This window comes from Stegastes partitus, unplaced genomic scaffold (genome assembly GCF_000690725.1).
Source record: "Stegastes partitus isolate 25-593 unplaced genomic scaffold, Stegastes_partitus-1.0.2 Scaffold1441, whole genome shotgun sequence".
In the NCBI taxonomy this organism is placed as follows: Eukaryota; Metazoa; Chordata; class Actinopteri; family Pomacentridae; genus Stegastes; species Stegastes partitus.
Genome location: NW_007579172.1, coordinates 47,530 through 55,116, shown reverse-complemented (window position 1 = coordinate 55,116; position 7,587 = coordinate 47,530). Strand labels below are relative to the sequence as shown.

Genomic DNA, 7,587 nt, shown 5'->3' with positions numbered 1-7,587 from the left:
ATTAAATAAATGGAGCACATCGTTTGCCGGAGTTGGGGAAGAAGGGGGCGACCGAAGGCTGACAAGAGGAGAGCGGCGAAAAGGGGAAGAGCGCGGAAGGCGGTGCAATCTGTCGTTTTGGCAGCCCACCCTCGGCGAAGCCATGAGTCAGTCACCCTCTGAAACACCCCGACTCCTGCCTGCACGCACACATAACGCGCACGCTGTTTCTCACAGCCCATCAGGTGTGTGACTAAGCATGCCATTGTCAGTGTGACTGAGGATGAGCTTCACCAGTTTACTAGTCCCGTCCCCCCCTCTCCACCACCAACCCTCTCTGCTCCACACACACACAGCCACACATTTGTATGGCTGCCTTTGTGAGGACATAACACATTTTCCAGCCCCTTACTTCTACGCTTAACCATCACATTTGTAAAGCAAGTCTTCAACAGCCATTTGAAGGGGTGTAAGATAGTGAGGATTAGCCCCACTGATTGTCTAAATCGCAAACTGGTCCTCATAGGGATAGTTGTATGAGTATTTCTCTCTCTCTCTCACACACACACACACACACACACACACACACAGAGCCATCCCTGTTTCCCATCTGTCACCCTCTACTCAGCAGACAGCAGTGTCGCCTGTCAAAAGTGCTGGTCATTGATTGCTACTGTAAGGTGGGATGGGCCCTGTGGTATTGGATTTCCAATGACAGCAGTAAACTATGAAGGCTGGTGTGGGCAGTGGCAGCTGTTTGGGTACAAGGGCTCCCTTTGTAGAGGTCCAGCTGTCTAAAAGATCTCATCACGGACAGTAAATAGCGAGCTGCTGGATCGCGGGCTGATTCATCCCACCCATTTCAAGTTGCGCCGACTAATCTGGTCCAAATTGAACGCTTCCTTTAAAGGGATCCTCCACTGACCATAGCGATGCACATCCGAGTCAAAGGAATCATGAGAGACACGTTGAAAGAAAACAAAAAATAAAACGATGAAGCAGTGGAGGTTAAGATATTCTGACTTTTGCTCCGCAGCTCTCGAAATACTCAGTATCACAATTTTTCAACATGCTGAAATGCCCACTTCTTTCAAAGCCCACACCTCCTACAGTACAGGCTTTCTGTTAAAAATGTAAAATCTCAACATTATACAACTCTTATCACAGGCTGCGCAGTGCTATTCGTGACGGGTAAACTGAACGTGTAAAAGTTGGTGGAGTGCCTCTCCAAACTGAACTTGAAACCACTGAAGCCTCAAGGACTGAATATCAGAAGAGTTTTATAATACATGAGAGAAAATAAATATTGTGTAGTTTTTATTTTAGTGCACGAGTAATAAATGCATGCAAATTTGAAGTCGTAATTTAATAAGACACTTGCATTTAGGATTAAAAATGTAGTCCAACAACAGCAGCCTTGAACCTCACCTTACTTTACAGCAGAGTCCCCCTCATAAATGTATCCCCGGAGTGCTAATATGGATTTATTTGAGTGTCCCCATGTTTGTTTTCAATGCGGCCGTGTCCGGGCGAGCATCATGTTCCATGTTTTCTGAGAAAGGCTCGCTGGCTGACAACAAGAGAAGGAGGAGGAGGAGGAAAAGGAGGCTAAGGCCGAAGCAAGTCTCCATGTCCCACTGCATCCTCAGGTTACTCACCAGCCTCATCCATTATTGCTGGCCCTCATCCATTATGGATGAGCAGGTACAATGCCACATGGCTCCGGAACCGATGCTCCCAATGCTCTCCCCTTCCACCACTAACACCACCGCCACCGCCGCCGCCGCCCTGCCAGAAAAACCGCCTCGGAGCTTTTCTGTCGTCTCTCTGGGCTGTGACCTACATAAACGAGGAGCGGGGGCAACGTCTCGAGGAGACTGAGGAAAAGATGGGATGGTGAGACAGAAACCAGGAGGAAGGAAATGATTCAACAGGAGTTTGATAAGACAACAAAAAAAGGGGGGGAAAGTATGTAGTAATGAAGATGACGATGATTTAAAACTCCCAAAACAAGACTTAACATTTGTTTTATCTTGCTTGGTGTTCCTGTCAGATTATCCTTTCCATTACGCATCAGCGCACCACAGTTTATACCTTAAGCAAACAGTCTTTCCATAATGATAGCAATTAGCATCTACTAAAGCTGGCGTTGCGCCTGCTTGCAGAACACCCAACACCAAGTTCCAGATAATAACACTAATGACGACTCGCAGCCTCCGACCGGAGTCTCCACCACAACTACTCTCGGTCCTTTTTCTTTCCCTTTTATAGCAAGGAGTTCCTCGATGCTACTGCTCTGGGGAATGTATTTAGTCACTGCTCCCCTGCATTTGACAGTGAAGAGGCACTTGTTTGACATTGGGAAGTAAACTGGAAAGAACCCATGTTTCGTTCCAGCCTGGAGCACATCAATGGTCTCGGCTAATATTTGCCAGCCCGACCTTGAAAACAACTAGATGTGCCGTTATTAAAGGAGAGCATAAAATCCTATAATGCATTTGGCAGAATATTTCTCACATAGCATGGTGAAAATCTGATGTTTTAGTCTTACCAACGAGGATAAATAATACGAAGTAAAGTGACACTTGCCAGTGACACATAAGGCTTCAATAAAGTATTTTTAAAGATTGTTCTGGTGGTTATTTAAGGGTGAGGTTTGCCGAGCGGCGATGCAGTTTGTAGGGGAACATATGAGGCCACGCTGACACTAAAACTTGTTATGCAGCAACATCCCATAACTTCTCATTCACAGGTTTTATCCCTACAAGTGCAGTCAGTGCTCATTAACAGCCATGTGTCCTGCCAAGGTGTTCTCGAGCGCGATCCTGTAAGTCACCGAGGACAAGCTTGTCACATAGATGTCTGAAATATTAATGCAATATATCCCATTCCAGTTCTGGCTCTGTGTGACAGCTCTGTCCAATATTCCCTCTTTATTTTAGGGCGAGGGTATAGCTCCAGCGTTAACTCAGAGTTGCCATTACTTATTTGGACTCTGTTCTCATGGAGAATCTGACTCTTCTGGGTGTTTCTGTAACTGGGCTATTGGAGCTGAAAGTAGGGTAGCCCTTAACTGGGTTATCGTAGCAGAATACTCCAACTAGGCTTCATGTTGTCTGGTCACTCTAATGAGGCTAAAGTCTGTTTCCCAAAAAGTGAATTTTAACTGTCAACTTGTCCAACATAAAGACACTTAAAGGAATAGTTTGACAATGTGGGAAGGCTTTCTTGCAGAGAAATATTGAACTCAGTACCACTGGGAAACAATTCCTCCAACTTGAGAGTTTCTGGGTATTTTCCTAAAACTTTGGCTACCAATTATCTCTAACAAGGATTTTGTTTCTTGTAAACCCATGTCAGTTTGTTACAATGTTTTCTAACAGTGATGTGGCCATTTAGAAGTTAGAGTATTGGTTGTTAGATTATGTATTAAATACTTTTGTGAGTTGTACACATAATGACGTCGGCATGATTTAACCATTTTGTTGTCTGTGTATTCTCTATCTTTTTCCAATGCTGGTGGAGTTGAAACATGGCTTTTTGAGTCAGGTCCCATCTTTTGGGGACCTTTAACCCAGTCTTATCTCACCATAGTAAATATTTAGCTGGAGCCAGCAGTCACTTAGCTTAGCATAAAGACTGGAAATGAGGTAACAGCTACTTGGCTCTGTCCAGAGGTAATAAAATCTGCTTACCAAGTATAACTGTGATTATTTGCAGAAATGTTTCTTGGTCGGGACCAGTAACTAAATAGGTCTCTGCTGGTTGCTTGGCAACTGGCCCCAGCCAAGAAATAAGAGTTTTTTGTGTGAATAAATTATATTACGTTCACTTGTTACTTTTAGATGGTTCGTAAGTCCATTTTGTTGCCGTTTGACAGGACTAGACTAGCTGTCCCCCTTGTTTCTAATCTTTATGTTAGGCTTAACTCACTGGCTGCTTTCTCCAGCTACATATTTACTATAGTGTACAACACGCATTCGAATGGAATCATTGGTCTCATTTTACTCTCAGGACGAAAGCAAATAAGCCAATTTGCGAAAATGTCAACCTGACTCTCTAAGCTTAATAACTGATTACACATTTCGGTGAGAGATGATAATGGAGTGCAGGACGGACACCGTACCACTACAAAGTGGTTTTTCACAAACTTGCATGTCTGCCCAAAACATCACAGCTTCATGTTTCGAGCCTGATTCTGACTGGTACATAGAGTCTCTGCCTGAGGAGGGAGTTTATCAAAAAGAAGAGTTGATAGAAAATCATCTTCAGCCCTTCAAAATGTCACACCTTTTATTAATGTAATTTTTCACCCATTTTTTTCTCCAACACTGAATGTGTGTGAGTGGGCCAGTCATCTGCCACAGCAGTATTACTCAGTTCAGCTCACACGACACTTTCCCGAGTACAAGAAACAAAGGCCAGTCTGTTTCTATGGTTTCTCACATACTGGAGATCTGAGTGGAATTTTACATAGACAAGGCTAATGGACGGACTGCACCCGCCGACATTTAACAAATACCAAGGAGAGGTACGATGATGGAGAGTTCAACTTCAATGCTCCGTGACTGAATGGAAGCTATTCTCACAGATAACATTTCTAGTTGTGTCATTGTGGGGCTCATTAGTGAAATGAGGTGTAGTCATTACATCAGCAGTAACATGAAAGCAACAAGGCTTCTGAGAACACCGTCTGATGCTGAGACGCCTCCTTCCCAAACACAGTATACATCCACAAAGCCCTGCCGTCCTGGAAAGTCAAAACAGGAAGCCCACCAAAGAGCTTTGACAAACATACCCTCCTTTCTCCAGCGCTTGTGATGCATCACACCAGGGATGGGTGTGTTTTTCTGCCGAAAGAGCGCTGGAAAACTCCTGCCGTGCCCTTCACATGACACACTAACACAGAGAGAAGTTTCCGTCAACCATTGGGCAGCAGCTTAAGGTTGTGACTTCAGAGGAGAGGAAAGGCTTAAGGACAAGACAGAGGAGATTTGTGGCGATTTTTCCTGAGTGAATATGTGTAAAGGGAATCTGAAAGGTAGCCAATACGTCAACCAGCTCACAACACAGTCTATCAAAAAGTCATTTGAGCCTAAATAAATCCAAAAAAAAGTGTGTAATTATTGGATGGAAAATGTTAAAGCTCAGCATCACGTGTGTTACGACTCAGAGACCTTAAACCACAGCCTTGTTGAACCTGTCAGTATGTTCAGTAATTTAATTACAGGGCACATTGTGTTCTTTTTAAACTTAAGTAGACCAAACTGACTTCCTGAATTGCACCGAACCAGGTCATCACCATCAAGCACTGAGATTTGTTTGCTCCCTTTGTGTTGGTCTTTTGAAGGGGAGTAATCCTTGCCCAGACCACAAAGCCGAAGCCATCAACTATCACACATGTTGTTAGTCATGCAGCTGATAATGGTCCTGGAGATGGGCACAGTTGGTCGTAACCTTAAACTTTTTCTTTGGGGCACAGTTTAAAACCATTTCTCAACTCTGTCATCTTGGCAGCCACAGTAGTTGGTAATTTGTCACTTTAATCAACCAAGTAAACAGAGTTATATTTATTTATTTCTGTCTCCTGAAGTTCTCTCTGTCTCTCAATCAGGAATGGAGAACCTAAGTTATAACTGGCTCTGCCCTTCTGTCGCAGCAAAGTGACTGAGTTTTCCCCAGACAGATGCAGGGTAATTGGAACAGTGGATTGAGGGGTAGGCAAACACACACACACACACACACACACACACACGAACCCACACAGGTCATTACATTTACCACTAAGCATCTCCATAAGCCCAAGCAGGCATATCTGACATATCCATCTGCTACGGTGGGATCATGCCGGATCGGCCTCTCTCTCTAAATCGGGGTAAGGGGTGTGCCAGTGGTAATGATGATGGGGACATGACATGTAATCACGGGGTTGGTCGCAGCTTGGTAACTAAGCAGGGCTATGATTTTACCCACATCTACATCTCCTCTGGAGCAACATGTCATATTGGCCTGGTTTTGTGCAACAAAATGAAAAAGACAGTTGAAATTCTTAAAATCCTTTAATCCCATAAGGATGACCGGTTATTTATGGATTGTGTCCACTGTTGTTGGCAAATTCCTGATTTTTTTTTTCTGCCTTTCTGTTTTTGTGTGCATCATTTCAATTCTTCTATGCTTAAAAAAAGGCTTTGTGTTTTTTTCCACATTGCTGTGGTAAGCATCTCCGATTTTTTTTTCTTCCAATTTGAAATTGGCAGAATTCATACTTACCTCAACAACTGTGAGACCAGTGAATGCAAAATTTTTAGTACTACAGACAAATTGTTGGATGGAATCAAAAACTAGAAAGCCAAGGTGACACAAGAACTTCCAAATTCTGTTCCAGAAATAAGAAAATCTCATTCAAAACATTTACAGCTACATTAAAAACTGCAAATCCAGCTTTTAAAACAACCTTTCTCAACAGTCTTTTCAACACCTTTTCCTGTAGGATGTTTGCAGGCTAATGGTTTGACAGAAAGTTAGTGCATGTGCAAGTAAGTGGGTCATAGTGAGGTCAGACATGTCCATAAAAATAGCAGAACAGAAAGGACTGAACACATATGCTTTGAGAGAGAACATCTGTGCAAATGTTAATTGTTGTCTAACTTTGTTAAAATCACACGTTAAAAATTCTTCGAGATAGTGGATTGGACGATGGAGCTGTAAACCCCAGGAACAACGACAGAAATGCTCAGTGATGGACTGCACTGAGGTACAGATGCTAGTGGAATAGAGGCTAACGTGGATATGACACCATGTCTTCAGGACTTTATAGTTAGTCCTTATTAAAAATGCAATTGAAAGCCATAGTTTGATGTTTGGGAAATTTTTGTCATTCTGAGATGAGAATGCCACTGTCCTATTGGCTGCAGCTAGCAAGGGCTTAGCTTACCTTAGTTTAGTCTAGTTTCACTTATTTTTTAATTATTAAAACAAAGTAGATTAAAAAAAAGAATAACTTGTGATCTCAAAAGATGCTGTTCCAGTAAGCATGTGTGCACTCATACACTGGTTATCCGTTTCCTTCGGCTCCCAGTAGTAGGGCTCAGTAACCGTCTACTGGCTATAACAGAGTTGATCAAAAAGTTACAAGACTGTGCCAATATTAATCATAAACAGTAGCTAGGTAACATTTGGCCACTATCCCCTTCGAAGTAGTCTCCTTTTAGACCAATACAGCACCCTGAGTGCTTCTGCAACACTTCTAGCGTACCCTAGAAGCTCATTTTATTCCAGTCATTAGTGCCGAACGTTCTTCCTCAGACACCTCAGGACGTCACATTAGATCGCTGCGTGACAGCCCAACCCTGGAGGATTAATTCCTGGTGCAGAACTACGTGAATGTTGAAGAAAACAACAAGCGTCCTCGCTGTATTCATAACCTAATGCACCTTGTTCAGTTTTGCCTGTGGGATTGTTCACTCAGAAAACTGTTGTTTCTTCTCTCAGTGGTAGCTGCAGAGCCACCTCTTGTCACCAGTAATGATCCTCAAACTAAAGGTAACGAATCCCTGCCGCTGACAGACACTGAAATGGATTTTTTTCTTCTCTGCTCCGGTTAGTGCT

General features: G+C 43.2%; 1 protein-coding gene across 2 annotated transcripts in view; it reads left to right on the top strand.

The window, feature by feature from the left end:
- Window positions 1-4,429: 4,429 nt before the first annotated feature.
- Window positions 4,430-7,587, top strand: part of atp2b1a (ATPase plasma membrane Ca2+ transporting 1a) — a 47,994-nt gene continuing 44,836 nt past the window's right edge. For both annotated transcript variants that reach the window (XM_008299644.1, XM_008299643.1), the window contains exons 1-2: window positions 4,430-4,440; window positions 4,925-4,927. The gene's annotated coding sequence lies outside the window, so the exon portion shown is untranslated. The remainder of the gene's footprint in view (window positions 4,441-4,924; window positions 4,928-7,587) is intronic.